General features: G+C 32.0%; 3 pseudogenes; 2 read left to right on the top strand and 1 right to left on the bottom strand.

The window, feature by feature from the left end:
• Positions 1–7,712: 7,712 nt before the first annotated feature.
• On the bottom strand, positions 7,713–8,598 carry LOC130673944 (tyrosine-protein phosphatase non-receptor type 9-like; annotated as a pseudogene).
• A 4,922-nt stretch (positions 8,599–13,520) lies between these two features.
• LOC130673562 (tyrosine-protein phosphatase non-receptor type 9-like) lies at positions 13,521–17,366 on the top strand (annotated as a pseudogene).
• LOC130673945 (uncharacterized) lies at positions 15,426–17,670 on the top strand (annotated as a pseudogene).
• Positions 17,671–19,818: the final 2,148 nt, after the last annotated feature.

The raw sequence follows: 19,818 nt of genomic DNA on the forward strand, positions 1-19,818 counted from the left end.
TATAAATTTTCTATCAGTGTATGGGTTTCCAGATACCTACCCCGTATGATAAAGCAATATATGAGCTTCAGTATAATTCAAAATATATGATAAATTATATGGAATTATAAGAAGTCATATATGCAGCCATATACAAAATTTTGCCGAAATATTATATGATTTTATAATTTGCAACATATATATTGGTAATATATTTTTTTTACATGCTAACTTATAAATATTGCTTATGATATTTTATACTATACTTTAAGTTATATGATAAGATATATGATTTAATTATATGACTGACATATAATATTTATACATGTAAATATATAATTATATAAGTATATGTTCACATATATTTGTATCAATGTATGTAAATATATATTTATATAGATAAATGTTTATATATATTTGCACAAATATAAAACTAGAGATTTCAAGCTATAAAATGCTTTTTTTTAAATCTCGATACGATTAATTTTCATGAAGTTACGGTCTTGCAAAAATCACTAAAAAATTTCTAAAATTTTTTTGTTCCTTTAATTTTTGGTACGAGTGTATTTTTTTAATTATTTATATATAATAATATCGAAATTATTATAATACTGAAATTATAAGTTTATATATAAAACGAGAATATAATTTTAGATGTAATATCATATGTATACAATTACATATATTATAAATTATATGGATTATAATAATATTGAAATTATAAATTAATTTATAAGCTGAAACATATATTTTACGTTATAAATTAATATATAAAGCGGACATATAATTTTTGATACAATATCACATGTATATAATTACATATATTATAACTGATATGGATTATTATAATATTAAACGTATAAATTATTATATATGATAAATCATATATTAATCAATAGTAATAATTTTGCCGCCATGTATGGTCAGTTATTTACCATATATTTTTTTATATATTATCGACAGTATATGGTTTTTTCATACGGGACATTCCTATGTGGGTTTCTTATATGAGAATTGAGGTTCCTAGTTTGCGATGTAAAGTTCCCATATGGGAATCGATATACACATAATTTCGTGCATGGATTTCCAAATGAGAATCCAGGTACCCATGGTTTCCTACATGGATTTTTATATAAACCCATACACTCCTATATTAATTCCTATGAATTTTTGCATAAATCCATACTTTCCTATATGGATTTCTATGGGTTCCCATACAATCCCATATGGATCTTTTTGAAAGGCAATACATTTTTAGACAAATCAAAAACCCAAATATACAAAACACTCTGATTCGACATGAACTTCAAGATTAAATCTGGATATATGGCAAGCCTAGATATTAATAATGATTTTTTAATTTGAGATAAATATTCTGGAATCTACTTCAAATGAATTAGGCGCTTCAAAGTAATTAAGTACTTTAAAACTCATCGTCAAGCTAAGTAAATTATACTTTCGATCGAAATTTCATTATTATCGAACTCTCGAAAACTTTCGTTTTTAGAATAATTAATTTTTGAAAAACTAGAACCACACGGAAAGAAAATTATGGCAGCGGTTCCCATAATTTTGTGAAATTTTTTCCTATACCATCATAGGAATTACGACCATAAATTATGGGAGCGGTTCCTATAATTATAGGAACCATTCCCATAATATTATGGGAATGGTTCCTATAATATTATGGGAATGGTTCCCATATTATCATGAAAAAATTATTTTAAAGAAGTGTGGTAATCACTTGTACAATACACAGAAATATTATTAAACATGAAAACAAAAATTCAAACATTGAAAAAGAAAATCGTATTTGGCAAAAAAACATTAAAATTTTTAACAAGAATTTTTTGTCAGCACAAAACATTCAAGAAAATTCAAATTTTGGGAAATTTCTACACTATTGTGCAAAAAAAAAATTTTTATGATATTATAGGGATGGTTCCCAAAACATTATGGGAATAGTTCCCATAATATTATAGGAACCATTCCTATACTAATACGGGAACCATTCCCATAATAGTATGGGAATGATTCCCATACCACCAGGAAATGGTTCCTATAATATTATGGGAACCATTCCCATAATGGTATGGGAACCATTCCCATATCATTATGGGAACTATTCCCATAATGGTATGGGAACTATTCTCATACTATTATGGGAATGGTTCCCATAATATATGGGAACCATCCCTATAGTAGTATAGGTACTATTCCCATACCATTATGGGAACCATTCCCATAATGCATAGCAAAACTTCCCATAATTTTCTTTCCGAGCAGAAAATAAATTTACAAATAAATTTTCGTTGATTGTGTTGTTTCTTTTATTAAGTTAATGTCACTACTATACGATACCATCAAACATTTTGCCCTTATATTCAGTTTTAATTAATAATAAATGTTCTATTGAAATAATAGTGAATATGAAAAAACAATGAACTTTTATGAATTTGTGATTCATTGTGAATCATTTTGATCGTTATAAAAACTATGAACATAAAATCTATGTAATAAGCTGCCTGACGATAATAACATTGATAAACGAATAGTTCAAATAATGCCCAAACTATTTGTAGTATTCATCGATGAATCACTACCAGAAAAGACTGGACTAAAGAATGTTCTGTAAGTTTTTGTTATAATATGATTCTTTTCATTAGTTAAACAGTGATATATGTTGTAACGAATGTGAAACTGATCTTTTTAAATATCTGAATAACTAGAAAACAAATGCCTTCTTCTCTTGTTTTACAGAAGCGCGACTAAGGTCAGACAGTCATATATTTACAGAATAATAGCATACATCTGTATCTCAATAAACTATATATATCTCTTGCCTTTTCTTTTACTACACGGAGAGAAAAGAATAGTTCTGATTCCTATGCTAGAATGGTAACCATTACTATGTTACATTGTAACGAAGACTTTTGTGAAAATCCTGTGTGAATATGCTGTAAAAAATCTTTAGCATTGTGGCAAAAATATGAGTGATAGCTCATTCGATGCGGAATCAAATTTTGAGCAAGATGTGTTTTTTATTTTTTTTATTTATCAAAATTTCAATTTTTTATTAACAAAAAATATAAACAAAATAAAGAATCTTAGATTGTTGTTGATAACTCAATAACTATAAGCGATATCGAAAATCTAAAAAAAGATCTTTAAAGAGGAGGAAATTTCTGAAAAAAAGTCTCGACTCCCCGAACTCTAGCTCCATAAACAATAATTTTTATTTAATGTTGAAAATTGCATTCCGCGAGGCTGCTGTCACATTGGCGTCTTGAGGTTAGAGTAAGACAGCAGCCTCGCGGAATGCAATTTTCAACATTAAATAAAAATTATTGTTTATGGAGCTAGAGTTCGGGGAGTCGAGACTTTTTTTCAGAAATTTCCTCCTCTTTAAAGATCTTTTTTTAGATTTTCGATATCGCTTATAGTTATTGAGTTATCAACAACAATCTAAGATTCTTTATTTTGTTTATATTTTTTGTTAATAAAAAATTGAAATTTTGATAAATAAAAAAAATAAAAAACACATCTTGCTCAAAATTTGATTCCGCATCGAATGAGCTATCACTCATATTTTTGCCACAATGCTAAAGATTTTTTACAGCAAATTCACACAGGATTTTCACAAAAGTCTTCGTTACAATGTAACATAGTAATGGTTACCATTCTAGCATAGGAATCAGAACTATTCTTTTCTCTCCGTGTACTGTTAATTATGGTGTTGTTAGTTCTAGTTTAAGTGTCTTATCATTGTAGTATAAGTGATATTAATTTATAAGTTATCAGTTACTACAATTTGATGGCAGAACTGGGATTCGAACCCACGCCCACAATGTGGATTGCTCACAATATATGTTAGAGCCCGCATGAAAATAACATATATTTTGATTATATATAACAAAATATACCGTAAATATATAATCTTATAAAACGGCAAAAATGTATGTTTAATAAAATTTAATATTTATATAAATTCAAAGTTATACTTTGATTTATAATTTAAATTATAAAAAAATATATACATATTTTCATAATATGCGATATAATTATAAAATATAATTTTTAACTTATAAAATTCATTATAAATTTACATATATTGGAATGATATATAATAGAATATATTTTTTTCTATATTAAATATTATATTGTTAAATATATTTTTTTATATAATTGACGTTGGACAATCTCAAGATATTGAATTGTATATTGTATTATATAATACATTATATATCTAAAAATATAAAATAAAATATGAAAAATAAAGACTTCAGTTTGACGATGATTGTGAGCATCAATGAGAATATATTTTATTCGAGTAAATTAAGTATGTAGATCGAACTTGAAAGGAAGTTTGTAGAGAGAGTCGTTATGACTATAAATTTTCATTTATATGATTAATTTTTAATATAAAAAAATAATTACTCAAAATAAAATAAGTTTTAGAGGATACCGAAAGAGCATTCATGGAACTGAAAATTTTTCGAAGCACAAAAGTGTCATGTATAACTTTTAATATATACAAGCTTATATACGAGCATTATATATTATATTATACTGTTAATATAATTTGAATTATAAAATCATAATATATATAAACCTATAAATCGATACTATATAATGACATATATTTTTTTATATAATCTAATATTACATGGAGTTTTTATAATGATAATATATGCCAAAATATAAAATTATATATTATATTGATAGACTTTCAAAATATAAAATTTTATATTGAAAACGGCAAAAAAGTAGTTATTTTTAAATATATAATTATTTATATTCTAAATTATACTATAATATAATAAACATTATATTATCTGATATAATTTCAGATTATAAGTTTTTTTGCGGGAGTGGTCCAAAAAAAAACATTTTTTTTTTGTTTCTTCAGTTGAAACTATGAAAAAAAATCTGTCGATCGGTTGAATTTGCGGGCCAGCCCCAAAACTTCCTGAAAACATTGTTGTGAATACATTTTCGAGATCTCCTGGTCTCAATATTTAGCTAAAATTATATTATGGTGGAAAATAGATACTTACAAAGCGCGCATATACCCAAAAAGGTGAGAAAACGGTCTCCTGTGAAAGGAGTCAGACTTCGATCTCATTACATTAATCAATATATTAATATATAAAAAAGAATATTCTTCAAACTTAAAACAATTTGTTGCATGAAAACATGATAAGTTATTTTCGACATAAATTTGGTCAATTAATATAAAAAATAATTGTTCTTGACATAACTACAAAAATTCATATTTGTTATGTAACCGTTGAACGATGAGTTTCTTGGATAGGTACCTATTATTGCGGATTTTACAGATCAACATTCAGTAATAAACCCAAAGCTTTCACATTAACTTGCTAAAACTCATAAAAGTCTCAAGCTCTAAACTCTTATATTCCCTAACCTTGAAACCTTTCCCCCCTACCAATTTCTTACAAACAGATGATGTGATCAAAATCAATTCACGTTTATTAGGAAGGCCTATTGAACTAACTCTTTACAGAAATGTGAAATCAATCAGTCCAATAGATTTTGAGTTAATTTAAAAAGAAAAAAATTTTTACAATTTTTCATGATCTAATAACTTAGAAATTACTAAAGGATCTATTTCTAACCTAATGAGCACCGAAGATCTAAATCATTGGTGGTATAAAAAATAAGCCAATATCAAAATTATAAATCATGTCAGCCTTTCCAGTTGCCGTAAGAAAAGTTTAAATCAGTTAATTGATTGACAAGAAATTTCCCACCCGGAATATAAAAAATTGCGTGTAGCTTTTCGAATAATTCTTAGCCTAATAATTCAGCTGGCATCAAAATTTCAATAGCTTTTTGAAGTTTGAACAAAAATATCGAACAAATTCATCTATATTCAATGTCAATTATGACTTAATTAAATCTTTTATTTTTCATGTCATCTGAATGAAAAGTACGATTTTCAATGCTTGTTTAGCGAGTCAACATAAGCCAATTTCTGACCAATCGTCATTCGTTATAATTGTCAATTATTTTGTCTCTTAACTCGTAGCTTCTGATGAAGTCATAAATGAATGACAAAACGTTCAATTTATTTAAAATAATTAATTCCTTCTCATTGGTGTATTTACTACAAGATAATTATTTTTCAAAAATTTTTCTTTATATTAGTCTTCGTAAACAGGGTTTATATATATATATATATATATATATATATATATATATATATATATATATATATATATTCCCCTCTTCTTCGTTACTAATATAATAATATAAGAAATTTAATTATTTTATTAATAAGATTTTGGCAAGGAAAAAAAATGAGCTTCATGTCTATGTCATGACGGTCATTAGATCCGGAAAAAATGTTTATGGATGATCAGGCCTGAAATTAGACATGATCATGTTTGCTCATGCATGATCATATCAGAAGCGTTAAATAAGTTCAGGCCTGGTTATTTTTCATATCGGATCAGCTTTGATCATTTTTCCCCGGCTAATAACAACATCAATTTGAATACTATACACTTCAATAATAAGATTGATAATAATAACTACTAGAATTAGATTTTGTGAGGATGAACTATTTTAATCATGGCCAGGATCACTATATATTTTTCTTATTAAAAGTAAATTAAAATAATTTACTTTATTCCATTCTTATATTAGTAGTTCTTAAAGGGGGGATATATATATTTATATATGTGTTAGGGTGCTTCATTTCGGAGCCAGATTTTTTTTTTTCAAGTGCATGTGGAAAAAACCATAGTTCAACACAAAAAAAAAATTTTCTCGCAAGAAAAAAAATTCTATGTCGATTATACAGACCTAGCTTATTGACAAATTCGATTTTCCCATTTAAATAACATGGGAAAAATTATTTTTTTAGCTTTAAGTATTTTCAACCTCGTTAACAAATCAATAGATCAGATAGACTAATAAATACTTTTGTAAGAAATTAAACGCTCTACAGAAAAGGTTTCTTATCATTTTTCGATAAATCCATCTATTTAAAAGTTATTAGCGCTCGAAGTAAAGTTGGAGACCTTTTTACTTTTCCGGTAAAACTATCCGACTTATCACAAAATTTTGTGAGGTTTTTGGGTTGACAATGTATTCTCTACAAGTTATCATCGGTGAAGTTTTATTAAATTCCGAATTGTTTTCGAGTTATTTTCATTTCAATGTCGAGCTCTTGAAATCGACCGGAACCACTTTTTTCAGAGCTTGAAATTAAAATGATATATATACATATATATATAAAAATGTATAAATATATATGTATAAATCTGTCGAAAAACATCCGTAGACTTTTGCTCAACAATCTTGTTTAAAGTCATGGGTCACCATTAAAATAAAATAAATAAATAAATAAAACAAATTACTAACATTCAAAATATCCTTGAAAAGTTTTAATTGTTGGAGATATTTTCCTTTCGAAATTAAGGATTGATATATAGAATTTATCAATACAGATAACTTTATACGCTAGACAAGGGAATCCCGAAGATGGATTGAGATGAGATTCTATAGCTTTTGTAATGTGTAATTAAAATCGTGAACAAATTTATCATAGACAATAATAAGCAACATATGGACGATCTACTCTAAATGAAAGTAAGTTATAAGATTAAACACACCAGATATACGACCAAACTTACCCTAATAAACTAATGTTTACTTACAATCTACTAAAATTACACTGTGAACATCAAATAACTGTATTTTATCTAACAAGCCGTTGACATTACGAACTGGAGCACTGTAAAATAATAGAACATGTATTGCGTAGCTAATGAGGGACAATTGTTTCTCTGCCTACGAAGATCACGCAACATTGCTGACAACCGTATGATTGCAGTTCCAATGTACTTAGAAATGCATATATCTATCGCACAAAACGCTGGTGCCTGGTCGAGACCTGCGCTGAAATGCACCAAGATAGAAGACTTTTTCACATGATTTTTACTTAAGACCTGAACTTCAGCCTCTGAGTCAGCACGCCTTACTACCATGACGAACTCCAGGAAGTTCTTCACATCTGACGGAACGCCATCCTGAGGCCAGTCCTTGAAAGCGCAATGCTTGATGTCGAATACGGTTCTAGTATTAGTATTAGTGAGACGCAAAGTTGTCACCTTATAGTTGCCGAAGCTTTTTATTTTGTTGGTCTTTATTTTAAGCTTACCGTAGGTCACGGTGAATCTTTTGTAAGGAATCCAATGTAGGTAGCACTTTTGTTGGTTATTTTCATAGGTCTTGGTGAGCATGACGATAACACGAACGCGGCCTTGATACACAGCTCGCCAGAAGTCGTGGGCCGTTTTTTTGCAATGGACCCTGGGAACAGATAAATCTTCTCTTGATGATGTGTTCATCGACGTAGCTAGCATTGATGTAGTCGTCGAGACCCTTCCAAAATGGAAGGACCACCCAGTTGTAATCCAAGCAGGGCGGATAAGGATATTTGTTCTTCTTCTCATTCTTATTTTCCAGAGAGATGCTGCATGGAAATGCCACTATCCCTTGCCTTACTTGTTGATGTTTTCGCTTCAAAATTTCATGGAAGTTACGCTTTTAAGTAGGAGTAACACAGTTTTCATGGGATGGGTTTATAGAATAATGTAAACCCAATTTAAATAGAGTATTGTTAGCTCTTCTTTGATTTGGGTCGCAGATTGGGACTGAATAAATGTTTAGGGAAAGTGAGTATTTGTAATGGTTTCCCAGTAGAATTAGAACACGCCATATCAATATTATGACCATTAAAAATGTAATGACAATCACTTCCACTCACGTCAGCATTTTAATCATAATATTTTATAATGACGCGAATCACGTAGACTTTCGGTACCTACGGCATTTGGCATGTGTAGCCTAATAGCCTAATATCCAAGTGTGGATGCCAGGAAGTATGATAAAAATAGGTACAGTGCATCTGAAAAAAACAGGAAAACCACGATGCCGATTGTACGTACGTTGAAAGGCATTTTTGGCCGATTTTCCTAACTCGTTGAAACAATGAGGCATTGTTGCTAATAAGGTCCTGAATACCGATACCGGAAAACCTACTTACATTATCCATTTTGAATATATTAACATCATCTATACCATGATTAGTAAAAACTGATACATATTCAGTTAATGTAAATTTTTTCCTCTGCCTTACTTGTAATTATTGCGAAATATTTCCAGAAAGGCGATGGCATGTCTATGGCCAGGATCAGTGGTATCCACTATTGGAGCTCTTACTGTATGAATCCACTATAGACGGAACGATCCCGGTCCGATACTATCACTGGTATAGCCCATGAGGTGTAGTATAAGATGGTAGTTATGTAAGTTACAACATGGCCGATGCCCATAACTCATGGTTAGGTTTTGATCTTAAGTCTATATTACACGATAGTACAGCAGCTAATATCTACTGATTCTATTGCAATATTCTGGTTGTTACCCGTTCTCCTAAGTCGACTTCTTTACGGAAGCCAAGTGTTGCATCATCAACCGAGAATAAAGGTTCCATTAGAAAATGACGTCTCTCGCAAATTTGAATCACGGTGGAAACACCGTAGAAGTGTAAACACCGTGGATCCACCGTGGTTACACGGTGGGTTTGTTCGATTTCACCACCGGGTATACACAGTGTATCCACTGTGATGACGCTGTATACCCACCGTGATTCCACGGTAGCATTGTGCTATTTCACCACCGTGGTTCCACGGTGTATCCACCACGTAGTCACAGTAGAAGCACCGTGTATACACAGTGGTCAAGTCACCGTGGAATCACGGTGGATACACCGCGTAATCACTGTGGTAAAATGGAACAAACCCACCGTGTTTCCACCGTGATTCAAATCTGCGAGGGGTATAATTAGACAATTCGCAAAAATTATTTCTTAGGCCTCATTCTCACTGGTCATGAGTTGATACTAAAGTTTCAAAGGTTAGATGGTTTAACCGTGCTCGTGCTGACGTATACAGAATTTTTAACGAGTTTATAATTAAACTAACAATGAACAAACAGTTCGGAGAAGACCTGTCATAAAAGTCTAGGTCACATTAGCATTCACGCCCCTGTCGTAAAAGTTTATAGCCTTATAATGGTCGGCATGTAATTAAATGTAGATCCATGAGTGAATAATCATGATACCTCACGCTATGGTCAAAGAGTTAACTCAAATTTTATTCTCACCATCTTGTTGTCAATGAATGCAAAATGATTATTCATTACCTTTTTTTTTCGAAATGTTAAGCCTATGTTAATTTACCCGATTAAAAAAATCACATAAAATACAATGGATTTTATAGATAAATTGTCGTATGAATATGAATCTTGTATAGTGAATGAAATTCACTCCGAGGGATCCAAAATTGAGGTACCGAGCGAAGAAAAGTTTTGAACGAATAATACATGGTTGAAAAATGTTGGCTCGTTTCCATAATGCGCCCCTATTCTTTGGCTATAAATTCTAGTCATTAGGTAAATTATAATGCTCATTATCACGCAAGTCAGGTAATGTGGGGACCTCTGGAATTTAGATACGGCAGTTGATATCACTCATTTACTCCAACCAGTTCTGTCTCTGATTAGTAGCTTTCACAGTGCGAGTTATTTTTCATTACGGAATACGTGTTTTTTAGAAAAATAATTTCCTAAGGTAAAATTAAATCAAGTAAAACATTTTAAAAATGAAGACATTGTGGATATTAATATTTGTATTTATTATGGTGGAGGCTTGCCCAACTGATTCAGAGACCAAAATATATGATCGACATATAACTATAGCTCTACGTTTCTGCTCATCCGATGACAGAGAGGTAAGTAAACTCTTACAATTACTGGTGAGAACATATCGTAAATTTTCCACGTAAAAAAGCACGACATTCGACCAAAATAAAACCTCCCGGGTCAAAAAATTTGATCTGATTTTAGTCTAACTGGACTGTATTTGGACTACTTGGTCTGTTATTGAACTTCGATAAAAATTTTAATCTGTTTTTGATCGACCTGGATTGAAAAATTTGACCTGATTTTAGTCTGATTGGACTATTTGATCTGATTTTGATCTTTTATGAAAATTTTAAGCTGTTTTCGACCTGCTACTTTAAAAAACAAACGCGTTACGAGCAGACTAAATTAGATTAATTCGTGAACTTTAAAAAATTTCACTTCTGAAAATTTACAAGGACAAAACTAGATTAAATCATGGACTAATAAAATTTTTATTTCTGGGCAATATTTATGAAAAAATATTAAGTTGCAGAATTGATTATGTTTTATTTACTATTTATTTACTATCTTTTGTTTAAAAATGTCGGCAGTTAATGAAAATTTGACAGCTTAATTTTTTAGTTGTCTTCATTGACTATTTATATCATTGAATAAAAGTGATAAAACAACTCTTAAAATGTCAAGAATTTTCTCTTATTTACTGGATAAAATTGAAAATATTTTGGCATAAAAAAACATCAAAATTCTTGTGCTACGGAGAAAAATGTTGGCTCGAAATCTACCAATTTTTATTATGCTGTCGACCAAACTTGAAACAGAAAGTAAAGTATCCAAAAAATTACTATGCTCTTATGAAAAATTATTATGCTGCATCAAAATTATCATAATGTATGGAAGTAATTGATATTGAAGCTCATCGATAAGTTTCTCGCGCGTAATAAGTAATGTGATACAGTATAATCATTTTTTGTAAGATCACGATAATTTTTTGGATGCTTTACTCCCTGTTTCAAGTTTAGTCGACAGCATTGTAAAAATTGGTAGGTTTTGAGCCATCATTTTCTCTGTGTGACATCTTATTATGGAAGCGCATTAGCATGTTTTAAATACCAAGAAAATTAAAATAAATTAATAAATCTAGATTATTATTATTATTTATATTTATAAAAAGTCCTGTGTTTGTCTTTAAAAACAATTGAACACAGACTAAATATTATAGAAAATAAAGTCTGTTTTTTTCCTTACAAACAATTGAACACAGACCAATAATTATAATAAAAAAGTCTGTTTTTAGTCTAAACGCGATTTAAAACAGACTAAATATCATACGAAAATAAGTCTGATATTAGCCTGGATAAGGAATAGTACGGGCAAAAACAGATTAAATTCTTATATAAAATAAATACGATTTATAAACTTGAATTAAAAATATTTGAATTTATCATTTATTTTAAAACAGATCTAATTTTTTGACCCGGGCTTCCTTTCAAGAGAATAGTATGAAATATAAGCAGAGTTAAACATTCATTGTGATTAATTAATGCGTATTTTTTTTTGTTTTTCAGTGCAGGGCGGAAAATTTTATGATATGGGTCGATGAATTTCAGAAGTACTTAGATGGTGCGATTAAAGGTACGGACCTGTCGAGGCTTCGCGAATTATTATCTCCTGATAAATTAAGAAGACTACTCATCAGATGGTTGCCGCTTCGGTAAAATAATATATACTCAAGAACTGCAGCAATGACTCTAAATTTCTACCACTGTTAGATTTCTGCTACTTTTTCAATGAAGGAAACATTTACTGTCTATAAGTGATCGAGTGTTTTAAAGTATTTCTTCAGTATCTAAGTTTCATTCTATAACTTTCTATTGCACGCATAAAATGTTTATAAAAAGTCATGGGATATCTAAATTCCTGAAAAACCTACCGTGACAACAGCCACTTTTTACAGAAAGTTGTAAATCCTTTTAACTTAATTAAAATGTAAGTGACTAACGTTTCTGTTTTATTTCTGGTATAGATGATTTTAAAAAAGTCCGAGTCTGAAAAATACCGAGTGTTGTTTAGTAAATAGGCGCCTAGTTTGTTTATGAAAAGCAGTTCCATTAATTTAAGGGCATCTAATATTCGCTTCAGTATCTTGACTACCTATGACATTTGGGTGCCTAACAATGTATAACCGGATATGACATATTAAGAGCACACAGTCTAGACAAGTACCTTGTGCGTATTTTTCAATCACTGGCTACTTGATAGAACGGGGTGGATGACGTAAGTGCGACTGCGGCAGATAATTAAACAGACACAAATTTTTTTATAATCCAAGTTTTAAAGTTGCCGAATCTTCAATGTGAATATCGATGTATTTGAATAGTATTATAATGAGACTGACAAAGATGTCTCCGTAGGATGAGTCATTTGCACATCGATTGGGGAATTAGAATAACTTAAGATTAACTATGTTAATACGGTACGAATCGAAATGGTATAAATAATGAGATCATCCTATTATCATGCCTTTAGAAAAGCGTAGGGTTCATGCCTCAAGGCGTATATAAAGTAGCCTGAATATTTGGTATTCCGTCACACGGCAATAGGCAACCGACAGAACGCTTGGACCAAACAGCTTCTAGCAAACATATTCAAGCGTAACCTCCAGACAGGTAAATCCCTGAACGAGGCGTGACCGATCTGGAGGTCTCTACCCTATAAGTCAACAAACGTAAGAATAGGGTGAGCCCGATATTTACAAAGTCTCGAAGAAGCTTAAGTTGCTTTAGTCTTCGAATACTCGCCTAGATAGAAAAGCAAGTTTGAGCCTCAGTACATTCAAAGTAATCAAAATAAGTTTGATTTTAAAATTTTCCCGTGATTTGAGTGCGATTTGAATTTCAAAAATGGACACGAAATCTCAACGGCGAAATAACCGAAACCAGGAGAGGGTTGAAACTTCGAACTTTCTAAGCTTTATGAGAAGACCTAACTTTATCGCCAAAATATTGCAACAGCATACTCAAATAATCGAAGAATCGGAAATTGACTATTATTTGAAGATGGAAACTGAACACAATGACTCACAAGGACCCCTACGGTCTCTGCTTTGTCTTACGAAGAACACTCACGAAGCAGGCAGCGACGTTTTAGCGTTGATGGCTATAATGTCAAAAACAAATTTCTATGCACCCGCTGTCCAAAACAAGATAGCATGCACCAGTTCTGGAACATAGCATTCAAGAAAAATATTCATATCATCGTTATGTTATCTCCGATTAAAAATCTGATGAGACACCAATACTGGCGTGTGGGAGAAGACTCAGTGTTTGAATGCCGTGACTTTAGAATAGAAACCCTACATGTTGATGTGGAAGCTTTGTATACTACAACAACCCTGTTGCTGAAACATGAAAATGGTGCAGTGCGAAAAATAGTGCATTATAATTACACCGGTTGGCTGTTGGACAACATTTCGCACCATCCAAAAGAGTTCATGCGTTTTATTGTGACAGTGAATAGTGCACGTGATGAAGTAGATAAGTTCTCTACACAGAATTACATGCCCCTACACCTATAATGGTACATTGTAGTAATGGTTTCAACAATTCCTGTGTGTACTGTTTGTTAGACATCTGTATATCTGAACTTGGAGCTACCAATAAGGTATCTGTACCTAACAGTTTTCTCAAAACAAGAAAGCAAAATCATAATGCTATTAGTCAGCCGGTGAACTATGTTTATTGTTATCAAGCTCTGTATGTTTGGATTTCGTCTATATCAAATTCTTTGCGCAATTGAACCCGTGTATTTTCATACCCTATGTGACCTCCGAAAAACCTTAGTGTGGAAACGATTTTTTTAAAAATAAACAATAATTTCATGATTTTGTCTATTATTAATAGTGGTAAAATACAGAACTGCGGATTATCACTGCTCCGTTATGGGCAATGTTACTGCGATGATATTAGTTATATAATCGCCTTTACTTGAACCATTAGTTAGTAAATTAAATTTTTATAGGGTAATATCAGTTGACTGTTTTCGGACATGCGAAGAGAGGGTTCGGTAAAAAATCGTAGGTCATTAACGTTCGTACGCTATTATAGTTCTACTTACCATTTGGATTTATAGAACAATGAAACGTTTGACTATAATAAAACATTTTAATAGTGTACTAAAACTTGGTATTCTCTAGTTAGTTCTGGACAGCTATGAAATGTAATTCCTTTACAGAAGCTAATCCTATGTGATATTAAACGGTAGTGAAGAAGCTATTAGAAGGTTTATTGTTATGGGTTTGAGATAATTATAGACAAATTCTTCGGGGTACACTTGATGTTCCAATTAGCTTAACTATAGAGCATGCGTGTTCCACATCTAAGACCAAACGGTATAGAAAGCTAAAAAATGTAGCGGGAAAGTTAGTTAAGTAAACGCTAGTCTCAAGGGTTGATCGTAAGGCTCACGGCCGTTGTCTGTTGGAGTTTGGGACTACCAGTGCACGTTCAGTGATAGTGAATGGGTGGGTTCGTAGAATATGAGGTGGAGATGGCCCTTACGTAATTAATGAGGTAAGTTCGAACGCAGTCACCTATTATGTTTTTATCAATGACAACGCAATGTCAAAGACCCTTATAATTTATTATTTCAAGATTTTATAAACAGTGCTGTAAAAAAAGAATATAAATATCATGCGAATAGTTTTAAGAATGCGACAACAACAACTTTCGGGTGCACTGGTTTTCGAACGGTATAATCAATTGATCAAAGTAATCACTAAATTACGTACTAAACTTGGTTTTTTGTTCACTACCCAAGGCTAATTCTTCGAAGTACTAGAAGCTAATGTATTTATTACTCATACTTATGAGCAAACAACACACCGTTCATAAAAAGTTTATAGCATTTAAACATGCAGTAAATAGGTGGGCTGGCAATAATTTGCCCAAAGGGACGTTTTTTATGAGTTGACAGATAATTCAGTGGTTTAATAATAGGTAATGCGTATTACCAACTAACAATATAAAAGCTCCAACGCAGCAATGAAAGGTTTAGTTCCGAAAATACTACTCTCAGCGGGTGTCAGTGCCTATTACGAATAATGAGTTTGTTTAATTTTGAAGGAACAAGTGAGTTGGATGATTGGCTTCGAGTGACAGTGGATCGGTGGATATGATACTATCAAATGCTTCCCAGTTAGGTTGCCCTTACATTGAAATGTGAGTTTTAATATCAATTTTGTTCCTTTACAGATACTGCAGCGTGTACAACAATGCCCTTCAAAGATAATAGAATGCGAACTTATACGACATAATAATTGTATTGACAGGTGTCACTTAAATACATGCAAACACGCCGTGTACAACTATTTGTATAAAATGAATCTTTTTCAGCTTACGATAAGCTCGATCTTTCTGCGATGGAATACTGTATGATCACACCAACTTTACCGGTGACAAATCGAAAGAGCTACAAGCAAATGTTATTATTCCTATGAATAAATGATAGTAATTCCGGTTTTGTTGGGTAATCGCAGACTGTGCTTTCAGGTTTTACTAACCAGCTTTGGGTTACCTTAGGATGAAGTAGGTCTAAGTGTTTAGATTGAATAGAATAACGTATTAGTTTTGTTGGAAGATTTATCTTGTGATTTCATCTGTCAATAGTAAATAGAAAGCTAGTTCCTATTTTGTATTTAATCCTTCTTATTTTAAAATAAAGTTATAAATCGCGGTTCAGCTGTCAATAATTTGCAAATTGAAACCCCTGGTTCTAACTTTACCTACTTCAATCCCCTTAGAAATAAGGACACTGCAAAGTGAGGACCCTCAGAATAGCGCAAGGTCCTAAACACGAGCTGAGAATTTCGAGATAGAGGTATGCTACACATTTCAGAATAACTTACATGTGCGTGCTAGACATTGTTCGTGATATAGTACATTAGAGGACAATGTGTGCTGTCCTTAAGCAACGGTTTGCGGACCTATTAATGCTTGAGGCCCAACATTTTGTCTCAATGAGTTCTACATTAAGTAGAGACTGGATATTTTTTATGAACTTACTCTTGAATTACGCCCAAATATTTTAACGCGCATTAACATTTCTTTCACTTCAAAACGGAAAAAAGGGCTAAACAGTTGAGTAAAACTGAATGACATATTAAACTGCAATTGATAGTACTACGCTATCGTACGACTGGACCGAAATAAACACACGATAGCCTATGACCCCCACGTAATAATTAGGGAAATACGAAACCAGAATTCGTAAACAATTGGTGCTATCAATACATGGTAGGCATTCAAAACATCACCACCAAAGTCGATTTGAATCAACAATCCAGATAAAATGAATCAGTTCTTGAATACAGTTCACTCAGGATAGAGCCGAAAAATATTTCTCAGCGTTGGATAGTTCAGATAGTTCAAATCGTCAGCTTCTGCTTGAGATTGGGAGCAACATGAGACGTATACCGAAGAGAACGTTTTTCACGTCATTGCTAAAAGGTGATGGTTGAAGATGCTGTATACTATCGAGAGGTTCATAGATAAAAAAATCAAGCTATGGCTGCAGAAGCGAAACAATCAGGGCCATACTTACCTTCACATTGCAACGGACGCACCTAAAAGATAGTAAGTAATACGGATAATAGAGAAGTTAGTAGAATATGGAGCAGATTTTAACGGAAGAGATCGTTATACTGGTGACAAGGTACTTCACACGGCAGTAAGAAAAGGAGATTGTGAAGTAGCCACATGGATGTGTCAGCAGCTAAATATTAATTTGGAAATAGAAAATTACTCGAGAATTAATTTGGAAATAGAAAGTTACACGGCCTTCCAAGTGGCATTGAAAAACGGTGACAAAGAAATGATGAGAATACTCGAAACCTATGGTGTGATTACTCTGGGAGTTAGCGACAGTGAAGAAGAAGAAGAGAGTGATTCAGAATAGTAACTGACAGTGTGAAAAACAAATAGTGTGAACATAAGTGTTTGGTAAAAACTTCATACGCAGGTTAATATACTATACTAATTATAGCTTAGATTCTAGTATGGATAGTAAATTATAGTAAGACTCTCTGGTCATGTACATATAAGATGGCATTCTGGGCAAAAAGCTCGTTACTCCAGTGAAGAACTAAATAATATTATTGATTTGAGTTGGCAACACCATGTAATTGAAAAACAAGCCAGGGATTTCCAAACAATCCACTTTTAACAGGGACGGGAATATAAATAGGTAGCATCGATAAAATGCTTTAGTCGTTGGAAAGTTCAAATCGACTCACTAATTAGTTGTGTAGTATTAATGTCCTTATTTACCATCAAATGAGAAATATACATAACCAAGTTGCAGAAGGGACACCGTGCAAACCTATACGTTGTAAACTTCATAGCGGGGCAAGGTAATCAATCAAGTGGTCAATAACCTGTAAGTTGACGGTACGTATGACTGAGCTCAAAGAACTTCAAAACACGGGATAATATTACCGAGGTCTTTGAACTCTAGAAACAAAAAAACAAATGTGGTGTTTTTCTCTTACGTTATTCTAAAAACAGGATACTGTCAGTTTGAATAATTCTCAACTACTATGTTGTTGTGGTAGCCACGAATGACGCAGTAACCTTGACTTCAATGAGTAATGATGTTTTTCGTTTTTAGATTAACGAAACAATGAACTGAGTTGGGAATGTGCTTGAATCAATATTCATAACAGACATCTGCACGATTTATTATCTATATATCTATTTATCTTAACGCTTTTGAGCTTGATCTAGAAACCCTACTCCATGTTCAGACGGGTCGTAGAGTGAGCCCGTAGCACTCATTGCAGGGGCGTAGTACAGAAAAAAATGATTTTTTTCTTTCAGTATTTAACTAAGCCATACTAACATTCCTAACTACGGTACCTAATTCGGTTAGAATTACGTGAATTGGAGCACAGTCACACTAGTACTTTCACATTGCACACATACGAATCCATGAGGCTTTTTGATTCGTGGTCTCCCCTCTCAACACACACTAAGATGTTTCGAGATTCCCAAACTCTAAAGGGTTAAAATTTGATGTGATGCCATTGCCTAAAGCTCATACGGCAACAGTTGGTAATGGCTTCGATTTAGCAATGGTTTCTATGGAGATAATTTTTCTTAGCAACTGCTGCGATGAAAATTATCTACTTTAGTTACGGTTGCTATGATGATTGCACATCTCTAGTACTATTACCGTTCATTTCAGATAAGATTCGTTCCTATTATGAATAAACCGTAAGGTAGGTAGTTTAAGCACCATTTAAATTGAACTTGCTTGTCTTGCAAAGAGTCAATTATTACATAAAATACACTAATATCATTTGACGAACTTTTGAAAAAAGGTAAAATTAACATTCCATTACATTAGATCGTTTGAAAGAATGCTACTATTTTTAAATGATTACAAAATATTGTGACCTCCTTGTTTTCCACTTTAAATTTAAATACATCAAAAAAAATTGTTTTCGTTTCTCCATTGTGATGCATATTGAGTAGACCTGTCCTTGAAAAGTGCGCCTAGGTATTTGACCGAACTCGATAACAACAACACGACGACACCTTGCAAGCTCCAGTAAACTCATCGATAAATTATAGTTCTTGCATTATTTAACGTGAATTGAAAACTGATGAAAAATTCATTCAGCAGTAAAAATACTTTTGACAAGAGAATCATTTTTAATTCATGTAATTTCATTCATCGATTGACAATTAATAAACTATTAGTGTAAATCATGAAAAATTCGTCGCAGTTTACTAATGTTAAATATATAGCAGAGTACTTGGACTTACTGAGCTTACTGCCCAATAATCACTCCTCGCTTCAGTCGATGATCGGTAAGATAAATAACGTTCAACATGGTTACGCAATCTCGGACTGCGTAAAAAATAGGGATAGGTCATGGATCTTAAAAAATCTTCGTCGAGTTGAATACATTATGCTTTTGTTTATGTATGTACTGCCTCTTATAAAAGGAACAGAAAGGAAAATTGAAACGTCATTACGCCGTTGCACCTATTGGAAAGAACATCGAATTTATAACATACTCTACCTGAAATGAACTCACCT

This window comes from Microplitis mediator, chromosome 8 (genome assembly GCF_029852145.1).
Source record: "Microplitis mediator isolate UGA2020A chromosome 8, iyMicMedi2.1, whole genome shotgun sequence".
NCBI classification, from domain to species: Eukaryota; Metazoa; Arthropoda; class Insecta; order Hymenoptera; family Braconidae; genus Microplitis; species Microplitis mediator.